This window comes from Salvelinus fontinalis, chromosome 29 (assembly GCF_029448725.1).
Source record: "Salvelinus fontinalis isolate EN_2023a chromosome 29, ASM2944872v1, whole genome shotgun sequence".
NCBI lineage: Eukaryota > Metazoa > Chordata > Actinopteri > Salmoniformes > Salmonidae > Salvelinus > Salvelinus fontinalis.
Genome location: NC_074693.1, coordinates 29,371,603 through 29,397,602, shown reverse-complemented (window position 1 = coordinate 29,397,602; position 26,000 = coordinate 29,371,603). Strand labels below are relative to the sequence as shown.

The 26,000-nt window shown below is 44.4% G+C and overlaps 1 protein-coding gene across 3 annotated transcripts in view; it reads right to left on the bottom strand.

Moving 5' to 3' along the window:
* The window catches only part of LOC129827801 (platelet-derived growth factor receptor beta-like), a 52,295-nt gene extending 26,837 nt beyond the window's left edge, over positions 1–25,458 (bottom strand). For 2 of the 3 annotated variants that reach the window (XM_055888996.1, XM_055888998.1), the window contains exon 1: positions 25,004–25,457. The gene's annotated coding sequence lies outside the window, so the exon portion shown is untranslated. Of the gene's footprint in view, positions 1–25,003 lie in introns of all 3 variants that reach the window. The other variant, XM_055888997.1, reaches the window with a different exon arrangement.
* Positions 25,459–26,000: the final 542 nt, after the last annotated feature.

Below are 26,000 nucleotides of genomic sequence, written 5' to 3'. Positions count from 1 at the left end.
AAGGTGGAAATTATAGACAATTAGCAAGACACCCCCAATAAAGGAGTGATTCTGCAGGTGGTGACCACAGACAAGTTCTCATTCCTATGCTTCCTGGCTGATGTTTTGGTCACTTTTGAATGCTGGCGGTGCTCTCACTCTAGTGGTAGCATGAGACGGAGTCTACAACCCACACAAGTGGCTCAGGTAGTGCAGCTCATCCAGGATGGCACATCAATGCGAGCTGTGGCAAGAAGGTTTGCTGTGTCTGTCAGCGTAGTGTCCAGAGCATGGAGGTGCTACCAGGAGACAGGCCAGTACATCAGGAGACGTGGAGGAGGCCGTAGGAGGGCAACAACCCAGCAGCAGGACCGCTACCTCCGCCTTTGAGCAGGAGGAGCACTGCCAGAGCCCTGCAAAATGACCTCCAGCAGGCCACAAATGTGCATGTGTCTGCTCAAACGGTCAGAAACAGACTCCATGAGGGTGGTATGAGGGCCCGACGTCCACAGGTGGGGGTTGTGCTTACAGCCCAACACCGTGCAGGACATTTGGCATTTGCCAGAGAACACCAAGATTGGCAAATTCGCCACTGGCGCCCTGTGCTCTTCACAGATGAAAGCAGGTTCACACTGAGCACATGAGCACATGTGACAGACGTGACAGAGTCTGGAGAAGCCGTGGAGAACGTTCTGCTGCCTGCAACATCCTCCAGCATGACCGGTTTGGCGGTGGGTCAGTCATGGTGTGGGGTGGCATTTCTTTGTGGGGCCGCACAGCCCTCCATGTGCTCGCCAGAGGTAGCTTGACTGCCATTAGGTACCGAGATGAGATCCTCAGAGCCCTTGTGAGACCATATGCTGACACATGCACATTTGTGGCATGCTGGAGGTCATTTTGCAGGGCTCTGGCAGTGCTCCTCCTGCTCAAAGGCGGAGGTAGCGGTCCTGCTGCTGGGTTGTTGCCCTCCTACGGCCTCCTCCACGTCTCCTGATGTACTGGCCTGTCTCCTGGTAGCGCCTCCATGCTCTGGACACTACGCTGACAGACACAGCAAACCTTCTTGCCACAGCTCGCATTGATGTGCCATCCTGGATGAGCTGCACTACCTGAGCCACTTGTGTGGGTTGTAGACTCCGTCTCATGCTACCACTAGAGTGAGAGCACCGCCAGCATTCAAAAGTGACCAAAACATCAGCCAGGAAGCATAGGAACTGAGAAGTGGTCTGTGGTCACCACCTGCAGAATCACTCCTTTATTGGGGGTGTCTTGCTAATTGCCTATAATTTCCACCTTTTGCCTATTCCATTTGCACAACAGCATGTGAAATTTATTGTCAATCAGTGTTGCTTCCTAAGTGGACAGTTTGATTTCACAGAAGTGTGATTGACTTGGAGTTACATTGTGTTGTTTAAGTGTTCCCTTTATTTTTTTGAGCAGTGCATATATTCAAAATTATTTGGGGCACTAAAATGTTCTATTTTGAACTGGATGACTGAAAGTGTACTATTAAAAACATGTGTAGTAAAACTTCTCCAAATTCTAATCTAATCATGATACATTTGTGGCACAAAGCAAACTTTCATTAATTGTCCCATACATTATATTCAGGTTGAAATACTGTAAATGTATGAACTGTTCTGTTAGAAGTAAATAACAGAATCATAAAATTCTAACGTGTGTTAGTTTGCTTGCTGTAAAGCTTACTGTAAACCACTTTGAGTATTGTAGCCTATGAAATGTTCTAAATAAATAAGATTAATTTCTTATAATGTTAAATCCCCTGATTACCCAGCTAACAGTTAATCGAACATAGATACAGTGCATCTTTAGAGCTTGAAGCCTGTGTAAAGAAACTAGCACTTCCCTTTCCCAAACTGAAACTCTTAAACTATTCCAACATGACTTGTACATTTCCTCCCCAATCCCCATCACCCTGATTCTAGGCTAGTTAGAGCCCCGTGTCATGTTTGATTGATTCCCGTTTTAGTTTTTTGTTGTTGTTCTCTCACACACTCTCAGGCTCATGGGGATGCAGACACACACACACACACACACACACACACACACACACACACACACACACACACACACACACACACACACACACACACACACACACACACACACACACACAGTTCACCCCCTCTGTGTCACTGGTGTACAGTACAGTTCAAGTTCCCACAGTGTCAATGTGAAACGTTCCCAGGCCCGCTGATACACTGGGGACGGTGGCAGGACCACCAGGGCCCAGAGGTCACGCCGTCCCAGAAGGCCATGCGTCACAACACTCAGAGAGTGACTGGCTACCCGGGAAACCACACTTGATTATTTATGAGCACAAGTCACCTCAGTGTCACAGATGAAGATTGCATGATGATGAGTGTCAAATCTGGTGACAGCAGTGCACGTGTCACTTGGTTCACGGAGTCAACTCTGATTATAGCTATTATGACAGTGATTAATAACGTCATTGAGCATGCAAGGGAAAACTGCTGTGGAACACAAAAAACAAATGACTGTTTTACTGCAAATTAATTGCATGACATTCCTTGCATCTTACTTCAAACCACATGTAACCTAACCCTTCAATGAGAAATTGTAATTTCTGCCAGTTTTGATCTTGTTTTAGATGTTACAGTTTTTTACAATCACTTTGGCACTAATTTCAGAACCTTGTGGTAATTTTTTAAATCTCTAGACACAAAACTCAAAACGGTCATCACTTGTAACACAGGCTGTCCAATGTTCAAAACATTGCATTGTGCATTCATATCTTTAAAGAAACCTTGCACTTGTAGAATCATTGGTTCAAATAACTCATTTATCATGAAATACCTTAAGAACATTCATTTAGATTACCCACACACAAGATAACGATAGTTTCACTATGTAGTTGTTCGTACAATCATTAAATATTGTAGTACAAAATATGTGACATATGTTTCATTATGCTACTACATGTAAATACATCACTGTAAAAGGACTAGTAGAGAGAATACTTCAGACACAGTGGAATCATTGAACAAAATATGAAATGTATTAATGAAATACAATAAAATCACAACAGGTTTCTTTGAATCAAAGCAAAAATAATTAGCTACAAAAAAAGAAAAAAACTACAGTAAAACATCAACTGCAGTGTTCCTCACCTGGCTTACTGTAAAAAGCAAAACAAAAGATTGATTACTGTACTTCTATATTTCCCTCAACCCTGTCTTGTGGATTTGGCCATAGGTTCTCATCCACATCACAATGGATGTTTTCATTAGCCAAACATCTTGGGAAGAATCTTCAGGCATGGCGAGTCTGCCGTGCGTCATCCATGGCCTGGAGAAGGGCAGCTTGTTCGTGAGGGCGCCTATCATATACCTTCCACCTCCATGTGGAGATAAATCCTCAATCGGGTTAAGGAAAGGAGAGTATGGGGGTAAGTACAAGGTGGTAAATTGTGGTTGGGCCTGAAACCATGCTTGCACCATTTGAGCATGTTGGAACCTGACATTATCCCACACAATGACATAGGTCATGCCATCAGCTCTACAAACCTGATTTTGCTCATCAAGGAAGGTTAAATTCGAACAGCGAATCATGTGGATGCCTGCAACTCAATATATAGAGTCTATAGAGTAGAGAGCTGTAGATGTTGTTCGACCAAACATTAGAACAGGCAAGATGAGTAATCTAAGCAACTTTGACCATGGTATGATTGTTGATGCCACACATGGTGATTCCAGCATCTCAGAAACAGCTGAGCTCCTGGGATTTTTACGCACTACAGTCTCTAGAGTTTACAGAGAATGGTGCGATAAACAAAACACATTCAGTGAGCGGCATTTCTGTGGGCAAAAACACCTTGTTAATGAGAGAGGTCAGAGGAGAATGTCCAGACTCATTCAAGCCAACAGAAAAGTCACAAATGCTCAAATAACAGCTGTTTAAAACAGTGGTGTGCAGAATGGAATCTCTTAATGTACAACACCATTAATAATTCAGGCTGTTGTGAAGGCAAAAGGGGGACCTACCCAGTACTAGATATGTGTACCTAATAAAGTGGCCGGTTATGTCAAATCTGAAAACCTGGTCTGGAAAAGTGGTACATGGGACCATAGAAACAGTGTCTGATAAAGAATGATGATGAAATATTACATCCATAGATAATGTAGTCCAATTGGTTCATGTTCCACGGTAATTGGTGTCAATGGATCTCGTTATCCTGAAACTTTCATGATCTAAACATGGAATATTGTTTGTCAGTTTCCATAAAACTATGCATTAAGAGTATTGCAACAGTCACTTATCATTTTGAGCAGTTGTATCAATTGATAGTTAGATAATTGTTATGAAATAAATACACAGTCATCTCAGATGTAATGTGTGAATTCCATTTTGAAATGGTAATACTTTGATGTTATGTTGTGTCATTTTGAACAGGTGATTTTAGTTCAATGAACAAATGATCTTAGCTTTATGTGCATTGTATCCAAGCAATTGGAAAAAGTGTTAAAGTTTTGAAAAATTTGCATTTTGATCATTGGTTGTGAGTTTTGTGTATAGAACTATGAAAAATGACATCAAGGTTCTGAAATTAGTGCCAAAGTGATAGTAAAAAACTGTAAAAGGACTTCAGAGGTAGGGGGGGAGTGGACATGAGAAGGGTGGTGTGTTCCCTGGTGGTCCAGTGAGGAAGTTGGTTTGAATGAGGGTCTTTGAGGACGAAATTGACCAGTAAACCCTAAGGAGCTGACAGGGACAAACCATCTGAGATCAGAAGGCCAAAAGATCCCAGTGGAGAGGTCTTTAGAGTGGGCATCAGAGGTGACCCTTAGGATAGATAATCACTCTCACTGCTTGTGCTTCTGGGAAAGACAGACTGCATCAGGGACTCTGTGGTTTTATACAATGAGACTGTGAGACTGTGTAAGAAGATACACATGTGCAGTATAGATCCTCTGATCCTCTCATCACGCTTCATAACGCTTCATAAAGCTCCATTCCTCACTCAGAGGCTTGACCCGGACATACAGTTGAATTCAGAAGTTTAGATACACTTAGGTTGGAGTCATTAAGTCAGTTAGGACATCTACTTTATGCATGACACAAGTAATTTTTCCAACAAATGTTTACAGAGAGATTATTTCACTTATAAATCACTGTATCACAATTCCAGTGGGTCAGACGTTTACTTACACTAAGTTTGACTTTAAACAGCTTGGAAAATTCCTGAAAATTATGTTATGGCTTTAGAAGCTTCTGATAGGCTAATTGACATAGTTTGAGTCAATTGTAGGTGTACCTGTGCATTTATTTCAAGGCCTACATTCAAACTCAGTGCCTCTTTGCTTAACATCATGGGAAAATCAAAAGAAATCAGCCAAGACCTCAGAAAATAAATTGTAGACCTCCACAAGTCTGGTTCATTCATGGGAGCAATTTCCAAACGCCTGAAGGTACCACGTTCATCTGTACAAACAATAGTACGCAAGTATAAACACCATGGGACCACGCAGCCGTCATACCGCTCAGGAAGGAGACGCGTTCTGTCTCCTAGAGATGAACGTACTTTGGTGCGAAGAGTGCAAATCAATCCCAGAACATCATCAAAGGACCTTGTGAAGATGCTGGAGGAAACAGGTACAAAGTATCTATATCCACAGTAGAACGAGTCCTTTATTGACATCACCTGAAAGACCGCTCAGCAAGGAAGAAGGCACTGCTCCAAAACCGCCATAAAAAAACAGACTACGGTTTGCAACTGCACATGGGGACAAAGATCGTACTTTTTGGAGAAATGTCCTCTGGTCTGATGAAACAAAAAAAGAACTGTTTGGCCATAATGACAATTGTTATGTTTGGAGGGAAAAGGAGGAGGCATGCAAGCCGAAGTACAGGAAGAAGAGAAATAAGAGAAATAAAAGTACATTTTTTTTGTCAAGATTTGTGTAATTTCTCCGTTAATTTAATAAAGTTTGTTCGAAAAGATGTTACAGCATCATGTTGTGGGGGTGCTTTGCTGCAGGAGGGACTGGTGCACGTCACAAAATAGATGGCATCATGAGGATAGAAAATTATGTGGATAAATTGAAGCAACATCTCAAGACATCAGTCAGGAAGTTAAAGCTTGGTCGCAAATGGGTCTTCCAAATGCACAATGACCCCAAGCATACTTCCAAAGTTGTGGCAAAATGGCTTAAGGACAACAAAGTCAAGGTATTGGATTGGACATCACAATGCCCTGACCTCAATCCCATAGAAATTTGTGGGCAGACCTGAAAAAGCATGTGTGAGCAAGGAGGCCTACACTCCTGACTCAGTTACACCAGCTCTGTCAGGAGGAATGGGCCAAAATTCATCCAACTTATTGTGGGAAGCTTGTGGAAGGCTACTCGAAACGTTTAAACCAAGTTAAACAATTTAAAGGCAATGCTCCTTAACACTAATTGAGTGTATGTAAACTTCTGACCCACTGGGAATATGATGAAAGCTGAAATAAATAATTATCTCTACTATTATTCTGACATTTCACATTCTTAAAATAAAATGGGGATCCTAACTGACCTAAAACAGGGAATTTTGACTATGATTAAATGTCAGGAATTGTGAAAAACTGAGTTTAAATGTATTTGGCTAAGGTGCATCTAAACTTCTGACTTCAACTGTAGGTATGTGTATATATACAGTGTGTATGTATGTATGTATGTATGTATGTATGTATGTATGTATGTATGTTATTTTACCGCTCTAGGGATGTAATTATTGTTTCGAATACCTTATTTACTATTACGTATTGATTAACTTTTTATTTACATTTTTTATTCTTTATGTGATCCGCAATGCAGAGAACGCCGGAAGAATAATAATAATTTAATTACTACGTGAATTACTGTAATGTTTGTTTATGTGTTAGTTAATCCCATAAGGCAGGGGTGTCAAACTCATTCCACGGAGGGCCTAGTGTCTGCAGGTTTTTGTTTTTTCCTTTCAATAAAGCCCTAGACAACCAGGTGTGGGGAGTTCCTAACTAATTAGTGATGTTAATTCATCAATCAAGTACAAGGGAGGAGCGAAAACCCGCAGACACTCGGCCCCCCGTGGAATGAGTTTGACACCTGTGCCATAAGGGATGGGTTGCCAATTGGCGATTTGACACGGAAATACAATTTCATTCATTCATTCGTTCATCTGCAGTTGAACCAGTTGATCCCAAAGGAGATGGATAAAAATATATTGACTTGGACCATAGTGGCTTGATGTACATGAAGCAACACTGTTGAGTAACTTTTGGACAATGGGCAGCATAGTGATGTCACAATCACCACACTAACCACAATTGGAATCGTACAATCTTGTTGCCATTAGGGAGGTATGAGTATTTTGGTATTTTATTAGGATCCCCATTAGTTGTTGCAAAAGCAGCCGCTATACTTCCTGGGGTCCACACAAAATATGAAACATGACATACATGACAATACAGAACATTAATAGACAAGAACAGCTCAAGGACAGAACTACATAAAAAAATGTAAAGGCACACATAGCCTACATATCATTACATACACGCAAACTATCTAGGCCAAATAGCGGGGAGGCGTTGTGCTGTGAGGTGTTGCTTTATCTTGTTTTTGAAACCAGTATATTTATATTATATTGTTATATTATTTGAGCAGTATGAGATGGAACAGAGTTCAATGCAATAATGGCTCTATATAATAATGTATACCTTCTTTAATTTGTTCTGGATTTGGGGACTGTGAAACGAACCCTGGTGGCATGTTTGGAGGGGTAAGTGTGTGTGTCAGATCTGTGTGTAAATTGACTATGCAAACAATTTGGGATTTTCAATACATTAATGTTTCGTATCAAAAGAAGTGATGCAGTCAGTCTCTTCTCAACTTTTAGCCAAGAGAGACGGGTATGCATAGTATTTATTTAATTCCTCTGACTACAATGAAGAGCAAGACGTGCTGCTCTGTCCTGGGCAATGTGCTGCTTAACTAGGTCTTTCTTCGCAGCACTGGACCACATGACTGGACAATAATCAAGATTAGACAAAACTTGACCTGCAGAACTTGCTTTTTGGAGGGTGGTGTCAAAAAAGCAGAACATCTCTTTTTTACGGATAGACCTGTCCCCATCTTTACAACCATTGCATCTATATGTTTTGACCATGACAGTTCACAATCTAAGGTGATGCCAAGTAATTTAGTCACCTCAACTTGTTTAACAGCCACACCATTCATTACCAGATTCTGCTGAGGTCTAGAATTTAGGGAATGATTTGTACCAAATACAATGCTCTTAGTTTTAGAGATGTTCAGGACCAGTTTATTACTGGCCACCCATTCCAAAACAGACTGCAACTCTTTGTTAAGGGTTTCAGTGACTTCCTTAGCTGTGGTTGCTGATGTTGTATATGGTTGAATCATCAGAATACATGGACAAACATGCTTTGTTTAATGCCAGTGGCAGGTCATTGGTAAAAATAGAAAACAGTAGAGGGCCTAGAGAACTGCCCTGCGGTACACCACACGTTTCATGTTTCACATTAAAGACGCTTCCATTAAAGAAAACCCTTTGAGTTCTATTAGATAGATAGCTCTGAATCCCCGATATGGCAGAGGTTGAAAAGCCATAACACATATATTTTTTCAGCAACAAGTTATGGTCAAAAATATCAAAGGCTGCACTGAAATCTAACAGTACTTCTCCCACAATCTTATTATCAATTTATTTCAACCAATCATCAGTCATTTGTGTCAGTGCAGTACATGTTGAGTGTCCTTCTCTATAAGCATGCTGAAAGTCTGTTGTTTGTTTTTTTGTTTACAGAGAAAGAGCATTGTATTTGGTCAAACACTATTTTTTCCAACAGTTTGCTTAGCAAGCTTATAGGTCTGATGTTAGAACCAGTAAAAGCTGCTTTACCACTCTTGAGTGATGACACCAATTATCATTAGTTTCCATGGTAAGCAATGTTCTTTATTCATTGTGATGCTACAAATGAAGGGTGTTATCAGGCTTGAGTAGCCAAATACAGTGATCTTGTACTTGATGTCCCATTCCCCCATTGGCCATGGGTGAAGAAAAGTGTTTGCATTAGAGATGTCATAGTAATCCCCATGCGAATAAACTGTGTTCCCAGAGCGTAAGCTTTCCCAGGGATGCTGGTATTCCCAGCATTCATTACTAACCCCACCACACTCAAAGTGTCACCCCCCATCCCCCTGACATGGAAGATGGTTCGGCCCAACCCCACCAGGGAGCATGCAGGCGGCCAGGCCCACGCACAGGCCAGGATACAGTTAGTGTGTAAACTGACTTCCCTCAGCAGCCTTTAAACTTTCTGTATCTCTGGGGATTATCTATATATACTGGGCTGTGTTTGAGTTAGACATCTGGCAATGATGTTGCAGTCAGTATATGATGAGGTGGGAACCACTTTCCCAATCACATTTGCAAACGAGCGTATTCCTTACTGAGTGAGTGTGTCCCGAGGGGAAGCGGGAGGCAGTGTTTGAAAAAATTAAAAATAAGACGTTCAATAACAAAAGACAGAAATGTTTCCAAAAAAGCTTCTCTGAGCACATCTGGAGAGCCTTGACTTCCTGTATGGGGAAACATGCAGCCCTGTGTGGGTGTGAGGGGGTGATGAATCAGTGATGCTGCAGACCACCAAGACCACTGGCCAGACACATAACACAGGCCAGAGACTGAACACAGCACAGGCCAGAGACTGAACACAGCACAGGCTAGAGACTGAACACAGCACAGGCCAGAGACTGAACAGAGCACAGGCCAGAGACTGAACAGAGCACAGGCCAGAGACTGAACACAGCATAGGCCAGAGGCTGAACACAGCACAGGCCAGAGACTGAACAGAGCACAGGCCAGAGACTGAACACAGCACAGGCCAGAGACTGAACACAGCTCAGGCCAGTGACTGAACAGAGCACAGGCAAGAGACTGAACACAGAACAGGCCAGAGACTGTACAGAGCACAGGCCAGAGACTGAACACAGCACAGGCCAGAGACCGAACAGAGCACAGGCCAGAGACTGAACAGAGCACAGGCCAGATACTGATCTGAGCACAGGCCAGAGACTGAACAGAGCACAGGCCAGAGACTGAACACAGAACAGACCAGAGACTGAACACAGCACAGGCCAGAGACTGAACAAAGCACAGGCCAGAGACTGAACAAAGCACAGGCCAGAGACTGAACACAGACCAGGCCAGTGACTGAACACAGCACAGGCCAGAGACTGAACACAGCACAGGCCAGAGACTGAACACGGCACAGGCCAGAGACTGAACACGGCACAAGAAAACTAGAGACAGAGAGAAGCACAAAACAAAGGACAACACAGGTTGAAACAGACAAATGAACACATACCAACGTGAAAACTCGAAACAGGACAACACAAGGGACAGAATATGAATCAGATCAAACACATTGTGGAACAAAAGAACAAGAGATACCTCAACAATGGATTGAACACAACCTCAGACGTTACAAACAAAACAGAGAAGTGACACGCTTACAGGCCGAACACAGTTTATGATACAATACCACAAAGACAGGAGAACAGTACAGAACAGAGAACAAACACAAAGCTTACTGTCTATCCTCAACACGTTTACAGGACAAGAACAAAGCAAACCTCTCTAACTTTGTGGTCACCTTTTTCCATTACAGAACTGTGCAGTGATATAACTAGTGTAGTGGTCAACAGTATGACTAACAGTAAAAACTATACAGTACATGGAGGGGACAAATTCAAACTTCCTATTAGTTCACAGAACTAATAGTAGCATACGTGTACACATCATTGTCATCCCCCAGCTCTTTCTGGAGCCCTCTTGAGATAACAGAGTCAGTCTCTGACATTGACCCTAAAGCAGGCTCTTGGCATGGTCTGTGGGAAAAATGTTTATCCAGAGTGTCCTTGTTAAAATAAACCTCTTTTTTTTATCATTCCTCACAGAGGAACTCAATCCCCCTGAGACAAGACTCCTGGTCTCTGAGCATCTGAACCACAATGAACTGCTTCCATCCTCCCTCTCTCACCTAACGCTGCCTCAACCTAAGTCTTATCCTCTTTGACTTTCCCACTGGGCACAGACGTCATTTCAACATTTAGTTTGGATTAAATTTGGTTGAGTTTTCAACTAACGTGAACACGTGAAATCCACCACGTCATCCACCAGTCAATTCCCTGATGTCGATGACTTTTTGCAAATCCAATTAGTTTTCCACGTTGATTCAATGTCATCACATTAACTTTTTATTGTGAAATGACATGCAAACCAAGTTGATTCAGACAGTTTTTGCCTAGTGGGTAAGGAGAGACAGTAAAACGAAGGTCTGACATGCCCAAACCCACACCCAAAATAGGGAGATTTTTGTGTGAGATTTCAGTCCAGATATATAGTATCTTCAGCATGCTATACATACTGTACACGGCAGGACATTTCATCTACTGTGGCACTGGGTGTGTGGTCTATACAGTACAGTACTTCACTATTCTCACAGAGAATTTCCCTGTGCTGTAGGACATCCAAACTTGTAGTATATTCAAGGTAAAAAAAGTATTTTTTTATTTCCACTTAAAAATGTCAGACTTGATTTGCCCTGACGGAAAAAGTATCAACCCCTACAAAAATGTCAGTTAATTATAATCCACATAATAATTCACATTTCCTGTTAATGCAGGATTGCTTTCAAGCTGTGAGAAACGAGTCAAATGAACATATGACACCTGTACCATAACCACTCTGTCAGTCTGTGAGAGGGGCTATAAGTAACACTTCTGGTGTAGGACCATATTCCATCCATAAATGTAGTGTGTAAACAATATGTCACTGGAACACAGATGTATTCTATTGCAGATACATCTACATGACAGTTGTTTAACATTCTTGAATTGACCTATTTCTGCAAGTGACGCATTTATTATTAGGTTTGCACTTTGGGTTTGATCATGGCTGTAAGAACAGCTTCAGAAGTGCCAGACGACACAGACTAAATCAGAAAGACTTCACCATCGCGGAAATAACATACATTTTTCGCACTTCTGAAACTTGTCTGACACTGTGTCGCAGTGTCTTTGGCAAAGGAACTGTAACTTGTGTTTATAGGACCAACAACACCTGATTAACTCAGCTTTACAAGTCTAATGGATCTTAGCTTTCCAGCAATTATACTACTGACCCTTTGGTAAAGGTCAAACAGATAATCTTCTATAGACTAACTGTTACAGTGCATTATTCAGACCCCTTGACTTTATTCAAATTTTGTTCCGTTACAGCCTTATTATAAAATTGGTTAAATTGTTTTTTTTCCCTCATCAATCTACACACAATACCCCATAATGACAAAGCAAAAACTGTTTTTTCGAAATTTCAGCAAATACATAAAACAACAACTGAAATATCACATTTACATAATTATTCAGACACTTTACGCAGTACTTTGTTGAAGCACCTTTGGCAGCACCTTCTCCCATTCCTCTCTGCAGATCCTCTCAAGCTCCATCAGGTTGGATGGGGAGCGTTGCTGCACAGCTATTTTCAGGTCTCTCCAGAGATTTTCAATCGGGTTCAAGTCCAGGCTCTGGCTGGGCCACTCAAGGACATTCAGCGACTTGTCCCGAAGCCACTCCTGCGTTGTTTTGGCTGTGTGCTTAGGGTCGTTGTCCTGTTGAAAGGTGAACCTTTGCCCCATTCTGAGGTCCTGAGCGCTCTGGAGCAGGTTTTCATCAAGGATCTCTCTGTACTTTGCTTTGTTCATCTTTGCCTCGATCCTGACTAGTCTCCCTGCCACGGAAAAACATCCCCGCAGCATGATGCTGCCACCACCATGTTTCACCTTAGGAATGGTGCCAGGTTTCCTCCAGATGTGAAGCTTGGCATTCAGGCCAAAGAGTTCAATCTTGGTTTCATCAGACCAGAGAATCTTGTTTCTCATGGTCTGAGAGTCTTTAGGTGCCTTGTGGAAAACTCTAAGCGAGCTGTCATGTGCCTTTTACTGAGGAGTGGCTTCCGTCTGGCCACTCTACCATAAAGGCCTGATTAGTGGAGTGCTGCAGAGATGGTTGTCCTTCTGGAAGGTTCTCCAATCTCCACAGAGGAACTCTGGAGCTCTGTCAGAGTGACCATGAGGTTCTTAGTCACCTCCCTCCCCCAATTGCTCAGTTTGGCCAGGCGACTTGCTCTAGGAAGAGTCTTAGTGGTTCCAAACTTCTTCCATTTCCGAATGATGTCGGCCACTGTGTTCTTGGGTTCCTTCAATGCTGTAGACATTTTTTGGTACCCTTCCTCAGATCTGTGCCTCAACAAAATCCTGTCTCTGAGCTCTACAGACAATTCCTTTGACCTCATGGCTTGGTTTTTGCTCTGACATGTACTGTCAACTGAGGGACCTGTCTATATATGGTCCCACAGTTGACAGTGCATGTCTAATCAATTGGATTTACCACAGGTGAACTCCAATCAAGATATAAACATCTCAAGGATGATCAATGGAAACAGGATGCATCTGAGCTCCATTTCGAGTCTCATAGCAAAGGGTCTGAATACTTACGTAAATAAGGTACTTCTGTTTTATAAAAACCTGTTTCTCATTGTCATTATAGGGTATTGTGTGTAGATTGCTGAGAATTTGTATTTATTTAATCCATTTCATAATAAGGCTGTAACGTAATAAAATGTATAAAAAGTCAAGGGGTCTTAATACTTTCCGAACGCACTCTAACTTCGCTCTCTGTACAGTACGTGTACTACAGCTTCTGCCAAGATGTCTGGACCTTCATGGCACAGGTGGTAGTGTGGTAGTGTGTGCTAGGGACGTTGATTCATGCACCACTCCAGCTGTTCCCCCTAAATCACAACATTACTATCAAAGTCCAAGATGCAAATTGAATGAGACATTAGAGGAATCCAAAGAAACTGATATGTTAACAAAAAGTCCCTTGCTTTAATTTTTCCCCTTCACAAAATTCACCGCAGTGGTGTTGGATTATCATGGGTAAACAGATCTGGTGTCTGAACTGAAGGGCCCTACCGCAACAGAAGTGTGTCAGACTTGTTGTTTGGGAAGCTGTGGGTTCAGGCTAGCTCCTATATAAATGAAGCTGTAAATGCTGTCGAGAAGGCTGGGGAGGGGAGGGCACCGCCAGAAGAGGACTGGCCACCCCTCATAGCCTGGTTCTTCTCAAGGTTTCTTCCTAGGTTTTGGCTTTTCTAGGGAGTTTTTCCTAGCCACCGTGCTTCTACACCTGCATTTTTATTTTTTATTTTTTTATTTCACCTTTATTTAACCAGGTAGGCTAGTTGAGAACAAGTTCTCATTTGCAACTGCGACCTGGCCAAGATAAAGCATAGCAGTGTGAACAGACAACAACACAGAGTTACACATGGAGTAAACAATAGACAAGTCAATAACATGGTAGAAAAAAGGAAATCTATATACAATGTGTGCAAAAGGCATGAGGTAGGCAATAAATCGAATAATTACAATTTAGCAGATTAACACTGGAGTGATAAATCATCAGATGATCATGTGCAAGAAGAGATACTGGTGTGCAAAAGAGCAGAAAAGTAAATAAATAAAAGCAGTATGGGGGGTGAGGTAGGTAAATTGGGTGGGTAGTTTACAGATGGACTATGTACAGCTGCAGCGATCGGTTAGCTGCTCGGATAGCAGATTTTTAAAGTTGTTGAGGGAGATAAAAGTCTCCAACTTCAGAGATTTTTGGAATTCGTTCCAGTCGCAGGCAGCAGAGAACTGGAAGGAAAGGCGTCCAAATGAGGTTTTGGCTTTAGGGATGATCAGTGAGATACACCTGCTGGAGCGCGTGCTACGGGTGGGTGTAGCCATCGTGACCAGTGAACTGAGATAAGGCGGCACTTTACCTAGCATAGCCTTGTAGATGACCTGGAGCCAGTGGGTCTGACGACGAACATGTAGCGAGGGCCAGCCGACTAGGGCATACAGGTCGCAGTGGTGGGTCGTATAAGGTGCTTTAGTAACAAAACGGATGGCACTGTGATAAACTGCATCCAGTTTGCTGAGTAGAGTATTGGGAGCTATTTTGTAGATGACATCGCCGAAGTCGAGGATCGGTAGGATAGTCAGTTTTACTAGGGTAAGTTTGGCGGCGTGAGTGAAGGAGGCTTTGTTCCGGAATAGAAAGCCGACTCTAGATTTGATTTTGGATTGGAGATGTTTGATATGAGTCTGGAAGGAGAGTTTGCAGTCTAGCCACACACCTAGGTACTTATAGATGTCCACATATTCTAGGTCGGAACCGTCCAGGGTGGTGATGCTAGTCGGGCGTGCGGGTGCAGGCAGCGAGCGGTTGAAAAGCATGCATTTGGTTTTACTAGCGTTTAAGAGCAGTTGGAGGCCACGGAAGGAGTGTTGTATGGCATTGAAGCTCGTTTGGAGGTTAGATAGCACAGTGTCCAGGGAAGGGCCGGAAGTATACAGAATGGTGTCGTCTGCGTAGAGGTGGATCAGGGAATCGCCCGCAGCAAGAGCAACATTATTGATGTATACAGAGAAAAGAGTCGGCCCGAGAATTGAACCCTGTGGTAGCCCCATAGAGACTGCCAGAGGACCGGACAACATGCCCTCCGATTTGACACACTGAACTCTGTCTGCAAAGTAGTTGGTGAACCAGGCAAGGCAGTCATTAGAAAAACCGAGGCTACTGAGTCTGCCGATAAGAATATGGTGATTGACAGAGTTGAAAGCCCTGGCCAGGTCGATGAAGACGGCTGCACAGTAATGTATTTTATCGATGGCGGTTATGATATCGTTTAGTACCTTGAGCGTGGCTGAGGTGCACCCGTGACCGGCTCGGAAACCGGATTGCACAGCGGAGAAGGTACGGTGGGATTCGAGATGGTCAGTGATCTGTTTGTTGACTTGGCTTTCGAAGACCTTAGCTAGGCAGGGCAGGATGGATATAGGTCTGTAACAGTTTGGGTCCAGGGTGTCTCCCTCTTTGAAGAGGGGGATGACCGCGGCAGCTTTCCAATCCTTGGGGATCTCAGATGATACGAAGGAGAGGTTGAACAGGCTGGTAATAGGGGGTGCGACAATGGCGGCGGACAGTTTCAGAAATAGGGGGTCCAGATTGTCAAGCCCAGCTGATTTGTATGGGTCCAGGTTTTCCAGCTCTTTCAGAACATCTGCTATCTGGATATGGGTAAAGGAGAAGCTGGGGAGGCTTGGGCGAGTAGCAGCGGGGGGGGGGGGGGCGGGGCTGTTGGCCAAGGTTGGAGTCGCCAGGTGGAAGGCATGGCCAGCCATTGAGAAATGTTTGTTGAAGTTTTCGATTATCACGGACTTATCAGTGGTGACCGTGTTATCTAGCCTCAGTGCAGTGGGCAGCTGGGAGGAGGTGCTCTTGTTTTCCATGGACTTTACAGTATCCCAGAACTTTTTGGAGTTAGAGCTACAGGATGCAAATTTCTGCTTGAAAAAGCTGGCCTTTGCTTTCCTGACTGACTGCGTGTATTGGTTCCTGACTTCCCTGAACAGTTGCATATCGCGGGGGCTCTTCGATGCTATTGCAGTTCGCCACAGGATGTTTTTGTGCTGGTCGAGGGCAGTCAGGTCTGGAGTGAACCAAGGGCTATATCTGTTCTTGGTTCTGCATTTTTTGAATGGAGCATGCTTGTCTAATATGGTGAGGAAGTAACTTTTAAAGAATGACCAGGCATCCTCAACTGACGGGATGAGGTCAATATCCTTCCAGGGTACGCGGGCCAGGTCGATTAGAAAGGCCTGCTCGCAGAAGTGTTTCAGGGAGCGTTTGACAGTGATGAGGGGTGGTCGTTTGACCGTGGACCCGTGGCGGATACAGGCAATGAGGCAGTGATCGCTGAGATCTTGATTGAAGACAGCAGAGGTGTATTTGGAGGGCAAGTTGGTCAGGATAATGTCTATTAGGGTGCCCATGTTTACGGATTTAGGGTTGTACCTGGTGGGTTCCTTGATGATTTGTGTGAGATTGAGGGCATCAAGCTTAGATTGTAGGACTGCCGGGGTGTTAAGCATATCCCAGTTTAGGTCACCTAACAGAACAAACTCTGAAGCTAGATGGGGAGCGATCAATTCACAGATGGTGTCCAGGGCACAGCTGGGAGCTGAGGGGGGTCGGTAGCAGGCGGCAACAGTGAGAGACTTATTTCTGGAGAGATTAATTTTTAAAATTAGAAGTTCGAACTGTTTGGGCATAGACTTGGAAAGTATGACAGAACTTTGCAGGCTATCTCTGCAGTAGATTGCAACTCCTCCCCCTTTGGCAGTTCTATCTTGACGGAAAGTGTTATAGTTGGGTATGGAAATCTCAGAGTTTTTGGTGGCCTTCCTAAGCCAGGATTCAGACACGGCAAGGACATCAGGGTTGGCAGAGTGTGCTAAAGCGGTGAGTAAGGCAAACTTAGGGAGGAGGCTTCTCATGTTGACATGCATGAGGCCAAGGCTTTTTCGATCGCAGAAGTCAACAAATGAGGGTGACTGGGGACATGCAGGGCCTGGGTTTACCTCCACATCACCCGAGGAACAGAGGAGTAGTAGGATGAGGGTGCGGCTAAAGGCTATCAAAACTGGTTGCCTAGAGCGTTGGGGACAAGGAATAAAAGGAGCAGATTTATGGGCGTGGTAGAATAGATTCTGGGCATAATGTGCAGACCAGGGTATGGTGGGGCACTGGTACAGCGGAGGCAAGCCCAGGCACTGGGTGATGATAAGAGAGGTTGTATCTCTGGACATGCTGGTCTCAATGGGTGAGGTCACCGCATGTGTGGGGGGTGGGACAAAGGAGTTATCAGAGGTACGGAGAGTGGAACTACGGGGTCCATTGCAAACCAAAACAATGATAACTAGCCTGAACAACAGTATGCAAGGCATATTGATATTTGAGAGAGACATACAATAAGGCATAAAGTGATTGCAGGTCATGATTGGGAGAGCTAGCTAAAACAGCAGGTGAGATAACAGCAGCTAGTCAGCTAACACAGCAACAGAAGGTAAAAATGGCGACGACTGGGCAGAGAGGGTCGGATTAACTACACACAGATCCTGAGTTAAGGCACAGAGCCGACAGATAAAACACAAATAAACAGAATGGAGTACCGTGAATTAATGGACAGTCAAGCAGGCATCAGCTATGTAGCCAAGTGATCATAGTGTCCAGGGGGCAGCCGTAGATGGAGTAGTGAGGCCTCCACTAAGCTAGCACGCGTTTAAAGTTAGTAGCCCGGGGGGGTGGTCTGCTCAGACGGAGGGGGTCTGCTCAGACGGAGGCCGGTTGAGGGCACGTCTGCAAACCAGAGGCGGGGTTCCGTGCTCCGTACCGGCAGTAAATGGGTCCGGGTCTTGTAGCCCAGGAGTGGGCTTCAGTGGTAGCACAGGAGCCCTAGCCAATTAGCTTCAGGCTAATTGGTGCCTGCTCCGGTGCCTGCTCCGGGATGGAAACGCTAGCCAGGAGTGGTCACCCGGGATTGTGGTTAGCTAGTTGCGAAGATCCAGATGAAAATGTTCAGAGTTTGCGGTAGGAATCCGGGGATATGGAGAGAAATAGGTCCGTTATGCTCTGGTTTTAGTCACGTTGTTCGAACTAGCGAGAGCTTTCCGAGCTAAAGGTTAGCTGATGACCGCTAGCAATGGTTTGCTAACTGATAGCTGGTAGGCAGTTAGCTGGCTATCTTCAGTAGATGGATTCCAGATCAGAAGTAAATAGAAATACTTTAGAAAAAAGCAGATCCACGCCACATTGGGTGAGGCGGGTTGCAGGAGAGTATTTAGAAGTTGAGGTTTAAGAAAGTATTTTTAAAAGATATGCGAAGAAAAAGATGTAAAAAGATATATACAAGGGACACGGGACACGACAGGACAAAGACGTCTACACTGCTACGCCGTCGTGGAAGAATGCTTGCTTGCTGTTTGGGGTTTTAGGCTGGGTTTCTGTACAGCACTTTGATATATCAGCTGATGTAAGAAGGGCTATATAAATATGTTTGATTTAGAGTAGAGTAGAGTAGAGTAGAGGAGAGGAGAGGAGAGGGTAGGAGAGGAGGGGAGAAGAGAGGAGGGAGGGAAGAGGAAAAGAGAGGAGAGGAGATGAGAATAGAGGGTAGGAGAGGAGGGGAGAGGAGAGGAGAGGAGGCAGGGAAGAGGAGAAGAGAGGAGAATAGAGGGTAGGAGAGGAGAGGAGAGGAGGCAGGGAAGAGGAGAAGAGAGGAGAGGAGAGGAGAATAGAGGGTAGGAGAGGAGAATAGAGGAGTGGAGAGGAGAGGAGGCAGGGAAGAGGAGAAGAGAGGAGAGGAGAGGAGAATAGAGGGTAGGAGAGGAGGGGAGAGGAGAGGACAGGAGGCAGGGAAGAGGAGAAGAGAGGAGAGGAGAGGAGAATAGAGGGTAGGAGAGGAGAATAGAGGAGTGGAGAGGAGAATAGAGGAGTGGAGAGGAGAATAGAGGAGTGGAGAGGAGGGAGGGAAGAGGAGAAGAGAGGAGAGGAGAATAGAGGGTAGGAGAGGAGAATAGAGGAGTGGAGAGGAGAATAGAGGAGTGGAGAGGAGAATAGAGGAGTGGAGAGGAGGGAGGGAAGAGGAGAAGAGAGGAGAGGAGATGAGAATAGAGGGTAGGAGAGGAGGGGAGAGGAGAGGAGGCAGGGAAGAGGAGAAGAGAGGAGAGGAGAATAGAGGGTAGGAGAAGAGGGGAGAGGAGAGGAGAGGAGGCAGGGAAGAGGAGAAGAGAGGAGAGGAGAATAGAGGGTAGGAGAGGAGAATAGAGGAGTGGAGAGGAGAGGAGGCAGGGAAGAGGAGAAGAGAGGAGAGGAGAGGAGAATAGAGGGTAGGAGAGGAGGGGAGAGGAGAGGAGAGGAGGCAGGGAAGAGGAGAAGAGAGGAGAGGAGAATAGAGGGTAGGAGAGGAGAATAGAGGAGTGGAGAGGAGAATAGAGGAGTGGAGAGGAGAATAGAGGAGTGGAGAGGAGTGAAGAGGAGAATAGAGGAGTGGAGAGGAGGGGAGATGAGGGGGTTATGGTAAAACCAGTGTTTAAAGGGGTGCTAGTCTTCAGATGTGGCTGATGTTTGATATCTGCTTAATGATCTTGTTTGCGACTCATTTGAAAAACAAAATGAAGGAAAGGGCTTGAAAAGCATTAACAAGGAAAAAACGATCTATCTATCTATATATCTATCTATCTATATACTGTATCTATCACTTCCAATGGGACATCATCATTTGTGTCTGAGGCCAGCCAATGATATAATGTTATAAAAAGACTAAGGGCAGAGTTCCAGTAAAATGACAACTGAAAACCCTTAGTGAAGTCTTCCCACTCAGAGGGACAATACCGGATGTAGACACATGAAAACTAACCCCAGCCCTCTCCCCTCTACACCCTCACCCCACTTCACTAAGCCCACCCCATCTGGCAAGTCAAACACCCCTCACCCCCAGCCCAAACACTTAAAGGAATAGCAGACCCCCCCCACCCAATAACCTTCCCCTGCCCCGTGAGAAATAAAGGACACCTACACACACACACCCCTCAAATAAAGGAAAGAAAAAGAAACAGATGAATACAATTACAGCTCTGACTGGCTTTAAATTCATCTAGTTTTCCATGGCAGCTTCCAAAAATACAGCAGAGAGAGAGTGAGTGAGAGTGAGAGTGAGAGTGAGAGTGAGAGAGAGAGAGAGAGAGAGAGAGAGAGAGAGAGAGAGAGAGAGAAAGAGAGAAAGAGAGAAAGAGAGAAAGAGAGAAAGAAGGACAGAAAGAGAGAAGGACAGAAAGAGAGAAGGACAGAAAGAGAGAAAAGGAGATGAAGAAAAAAGTTAGCCCAGTTTGCTAGTTTGTGCATCACAGCAGCTTTAGTCTCTGGGGGTCAACTGATCTTTCAGAATAGACATATTCATATGAAACATTTTTTTTTTGTGTTTTAATGAGATACTTATATAGTGGTTATTTTGTCTTTCCATCCCTAAGACAAAGGCTTATTACTCTGTAACAAAACCTTATTACTCTGTAACAAAGCCTTATTACTCTGTAACAAAGCCGTATTACTCTGTAACAAAGCCTTATTACTCTGTAACAAAGCCTTATTACTCTGTAACAAAGCCTTATTACTCTGTAACAAAACCTTATTACTCTGTAACAAAACCTTATTACTCTGTAACAAAACCTTATTACTCTGTGACAAAACCTTATTACTCTGTAACAAAACCTTATTACTCTGTGACAAAACCTTATTACTCTGTAACAAAACCTTATTACTCTGTAACAAAACCTTATTACTCTGTAACAAAACCTTATTACTCTGTGACAAAACCTTATTACTCTGTAACAAAGCCTTATTTTTTTTTTTTTATATGTTTTATTTAAATTGAACCTAAATTCTTATTTACAATGACTGCCTACCCCGGCCAAACCCGGACGACGCTGGGCTAATTGTAGGCCGCCCTACGTGTGTAGTGAGGTGCGTACTGGCGTCAGAGAAGTCAGGCGCAGGAGAGCGAAAACTGATTTACAACGGTGTCGTTTAATATCCATAAACCACCGTCAACAGAACAACACAATAAATGGTTCAAACAAAACCCGGTAAATACCAGCATACCGTTGCATAAGCACCACAAGAAACAATTACCGACAAGGACATGGGGGGAACAGAGGGTTAAATACACAACATGTAATTGATGGAATTGGAATCAGGTGTGATGGAAGACAAGACAAAACCAATGGAAAATCAAAAGTGAATCAGCGATGGCTAGAAGGTCGGTGACTTCGACCGCCGAAAGCCGCTCGGACAAGGAGAGGGACCAACTTCGACAGAAGTCGTGACAATGGGACTCCGCCAGATGTGATACAGCCTGTATCCAAACCAGGGACTGTAGTGACGCCTCTTGCACTGAGAGGCAGTGCCTTAGACCGCTGCGCCACTTGGGAGTACTCTGTGTTATTACTCTGTTACAAAGCCTTATTACTTCGTTGCGAAGCCTTATTACTCTGTAACGAAGCTTTTATGAACCCTTCTATTTCTAATGTCCTCCTCCTCAGCTGGATAGCTGGCACACCCTCTCTCAGATATGATGTAGCTGCTTCTCTTAGTGTTGTTGTGTGGGAGGTGGGACAGAAAGGAGTGGTCATTAGTGGCCTATGTTCTAATGACTCTGTCAGTGGAATGTTTAGTACTGAGAAGGAGGGAGAAGGAGGAGGGAGGTGGAGGAGGAGGAGGAGGAGAATGAGGAGGGAGGAGGAGGAGAATGAGGAGGAGGAGGAGGAGGAGAATGAGGGGAGGAGAAGGGAGGACGAGCAGGGAGGTGGAGGAGGAGGAGGAGGAGGAGAATGAGGGGAGGAGAAGGGAGGACGAGCAGGGAGGAGGAGGATGAGGAGTGAGGAGGAGAATAAGGAGGAGGAGAATGAGGAGGAGGAAGGCGAGGAAGGCGTATGCTTTGAGTAGCGGGCTCTGGCCTTACTGGAGTCAGAGTGGTATCTCTTAGTCCAGAAGTATGAAGGTGATACATAATGAATCAATGGATGATTGACTGCTGGGAGATGATTGGTAAATGATTTGTTTTGAGGATAACGAAGATGAGGCTTGCAGTGTTCATCTCTACTGTAAGGCTCTTGTTGGAGTAAAAGTTTAAATGGCAACACTTAGAGAGAGAGAGCTAAATGCCAGGTGGAAAAGCCTTTATTAGTACCAATATCTAAACAGCATTAGTGTCTGTGCTTGATTCTAAACAAGTATGGCTTTGACTGAAAAATATCAATCACTGTATAGACAGCATGGGGCTTATTCAATGTGCTGCAAAACGTGTAGCTGTAAGTTACCACACTGGTACTTCAGACCATATGGGTCAGTGTCTGTGAGCCGCCTGTTGAAATAGATACACTGCATGTCTTCTGCATGGCCATAATGTAAAGCACATTTCTCAGTTTAGCTGGTACGCAGGGAGTACTGCTCTGAGAGCCAGGACACAGCTGATGACCAATGGGGCAGGGGAGAGGAGGAGGGGAGGGGAGAGGAGAGGAGTGGGGAAGAGGGGATGGGAGGAGAGGGAAGGGGTTTAGAGGAGGGGAGAGGAAAGGGAGAGAGGTGAGGGGAGAAGGGAGGGGAGGTCTGTACACTCTTAGAAAAAAGGGGAGCAAAAGGGTTCTTCGGCTGTCCCCTTCTGGACGTTTTAGAATGTGAGAGAGAATAGATTTAGCATAGGTTTAACATAGCATGTTAGTGATAAACTGCTCCAAGATAGAGGAGAATTATAAAAGAATACATTAAAACATTCATTCTAAGATAAGATGAACAAAATTCTTTAAGATGCATGCAATAAATATCCAAAAGTCTCGTGACAAGATGGTTACCCAAGATAAAGAACAGTACATCAAAGAGGAAGGGAGACAACATAAAACATGCTAACATCGGTTCTATCAAACGGAACCATTTGCATTACTGTGCTTGAGTGTTGTCTGTTTGTGGCACTACTACGTAAACTGGCCCATGCCAGAGCACCGGCATACCAAACGCTTAGAGCACATAGTCATAGAACAGCAGTCTCAGGAGGACAACATCTGTTGGATGACAGAGTAACATGCCACACATGTTTGTGTTACGAGAAGAGATGACTACTATAACCCTGCAGTATGTCATATGTATGCCAGCTCAGCAACTGAAACCTCCACAGTGATGGGGTCTGTGGGGATGAGTCAGAGAGCAGTATGTTCCTATGAATGTCTCTTCTATGGTCGGATGACACAGATACAACTCACTGGTTTGCAAGAGCCATACGCTCACCACGAACGAAGTGTAAACTACGTAGTACACTTATTAACATGAAGACCACTTTATTGGTCAAATGCACACGAGGTCCAGACAAAATGTGACTTCCGCTTTTAAACCAACCCCTCTGAAAGAAACACACACATACACACACCAGAGGAGGCTGGTGGAAGGAGCTATAGGAGGACGTGCTCATTGGAACGGCTGGAATAGAATAAATGGAACCGTATTAAACACATCAAACATATGGAAACCATACGTTTGAGTCCATTCCATTCCAGGCACTACAATGAGCACATCCTCCTATAGCTCCCCCCACCAGCCTCCTCTGCCACACTGTGCTCCCGGGGAACACTATGTGGTTTAACAGCACAGAGTTGTCTCCTCAACTGAAGACTGAGGACTCCAATGAAGTGAATGATGCTATGATAATGCTCCATGGCTGTCAGTGGCTCCCCTGTGTAGCTATGCGTACAAGATTGATTCTGTTAAGGTCATTCACACAGGGATGCAGGGCACCAATGGTTCCCTGGTGGGGACCGGCGCTTCACCAAGGGTGAGTTGAAAGAGCTGTACAAACAGCCCCTTTAGCACTAACGCACAAAGTGGCCAAGGTACACAGTGTGTGTGTTCGTGTGTGTGTGTGTCGGACACCCCGGGACTCCTTGTCAACCGTATCGTCTATAGTGAGAATGTAAACATCGTTAAAGTTCCGTGGCGGTGACAGACAAGCAGACATGTGTACAGAGATGCTCCACCATGTTGTAAAATACCTCTACAACCAAGATGTTGTTGACTCAGGTTTGTCACTCCATAGACATTCAAATGTGTAGAATGGGCATACAAGTGTAAGCATCACAAACATACCCCCCCCTCAACACACACACATTCACAAGGGTGTAAGACATTTAATGATATTAAGCAGACATTTCGGTATGCACAATTCAGCAAAAATAAATAATTATCCTTTGACAATCATTGTACAATAAGTATGTTTTAAGAAGAGATGTCATTATCCAGCTGAGGACAGCTACAGTACAGTAGTGCATGACTGGGGTGACTGAGGTGACACACATTAGTTGGATTAGTTCTAATGGGAGCTCTGTCTCGACTGATTTAATTTACACTTCCTTCATGTCCAGCAAATCAGTCTCTGTTATAGCTGTCAAACATGTGTTAGTCAAGGTGAGAAAACTGTAAAGAGCCAACAAGACGGGACATCCTCTTACCTTCAGTGTATCAGTTCTCTGCTGTGTCTTGGCTCCTAAAACATGATCGAGTCTCTGTTAGTGTCTCTTTTTCTCTCTCCCTTTTTTTTCTCTCTCCCTCTTTTTCTTTTTCTCTCCAACGCTCTCTCTACCAGAGAAGTGCTCTAGCCGGCGGTCAGTCGCCTTCTGAGGACGGAGTCTCCAGCCAGTTGTGTTTTTAGGGGTTGGACTAGATCCCTCTGAAGTGCAGGGCTGTAGTGTTGTGGGTTAGAGTTACTCTCCAGTGTCCTGGGAGTTCCACTGGAGGAGGGACCACTCTGAGCTCTCTGGTTACATAGTCACATCACAGGGGATCTCCTCTGCTCTGCTCTGCTCTGCTCTCCTCTCCTCTCCTCTCCTCTCCTCTCCTCTCCTCTCCTCTCACACACTGATAAAGCCAGCCTACTGCTCTGCCGAACAGTGAACAGAGACATACACTCTGTCTCTCTCTCAGAGGATAGTGTCAGTGGGCCACAACTGCTGAGCCTCTAACACATGGAGAGGGAGAGATGGAGGGAGAGAGAGAGAGAGAGAGAGAGAGAGAGAGAGAGAGAGAGAGAGAGAGAGAGAGAGAGAAAGGGGAGGGAGGTAGAGAAAGTGAAAGAGGGGAGGGAGAGAGACAGAGGAAGACAGAGGGGGAGATGTAGGGAGAAGGGGATAACTGCAAAAAAGAGTAAGAGAAAAACACAATGAAGTGATTTGTTTGAGGTGTAACTGAAGCAGTTCCGACAGTCTCCACTAGCAACAGGACTGGACTGCCCCTAGGAGTCAAAACAAGCACAAGAGTTAGAGTTAGAGTTAGAGTTAGAGTTAGAGTGAGAGTGAGAGTGAGAGTGAGAGTGAGAGTGAGAGTGAGAGTGAGAGTGAGAGTGAGAGTGAGAGTGAGAGAGAAAGAGTGAGAGAGAAAGAGGGAGAAAGAGAAAGAGAGAAAAAGAGAGAGAAAGAGAGAGAGGTAGAAAGAGAGAGAGGGAGAAAGAGA